This window comes from Octopus bimaculoides, chromosome 6, assembly GCF_001194135.2.
Source record: "Octopus bimaculoides isolate UCB-OBI-ISO-001 chromosome 6, ASM119413v2, whole genome shotgun sequence".
NCBI lineage: Eukaryota > Metazoa > Mollusca > Cephalopoda > Octopoda > Octopodidae > Octopus > Octopus bimaculoides.
Window position 1 is genome coordinate 177,636 of NC_068986.1, and position 957 is coordinate 178,592.

Here is a 957-nt window from a genome sequence, read left to right on the forward strand (position 1 = left end):
AAATACGAAAACTAAAAGAAGCAGCACATATGCTAGGACACAACAACCTCCTAAGCAGACCGAGTGCAGATATGAATAGCATATGGGAACCGGTATTGAGGAAGGATAGAAAAATAATAGATTTATAAGCCTTAAAATTCACCCCATAATTGTCTACGGGCATATGGCGTAGTGGTTAAGAGCGCGGGCTACTAACCCCAAGGTTCCGTGTTCGATTCACGGCAGCGACCTGATTAATAATAATAATAGTAGTAATAATAATAATAATATAATAATAGTAACATCGTTAGGAATGAGAACCCAGGTTCGAAATTTCCCCAAGACACCTGACGAAGGCTGGAGGGTATATCAGCCGAAACGTTGTGTTAAGAACAAACAAGATGAGGACAAATATACGTCAAATGTAAATAATGTTAATAATTCCTCATCTCTTAAATATAGAACTGAACTCATACAACTGTTGAAAATTAACTTTGATCAGAACCTAGCGAGAATATGTGTTGTAACTAGTGCACGCGAAATATATGAAATGTATGCAGTACCGATGACTTTATGAAATCCCATTTTCTGCTTATTTCTTATAAGTTGCCATCAATTTAAACAGCTTGTGTAAACTAGTAGATATGTATGAGTCCAGTTCTATATTTAAGAGATGAGGAATTATGTACATTATTTACATTTGACGGATATTTGTCCTCATCTTGTTTGTTCTTAACACAACGTTTCGGCTGATATACTCACCCAGCCTTCATCAGGTCACTTGGGGAAATTTCGAACCTGGGTTCCCATTCGTAAGGTATTTTTCGATGTTATTATTATTATTTATTATTCAGGTCACTGCCTGGAATCGAACTCGGAATCTTGGGTTAGTAGCCCGCGCTCTTAACCACTACGTCATATGCCCGTGTGAGTATTTACACACACACACACACACACACACACACACACACACACACA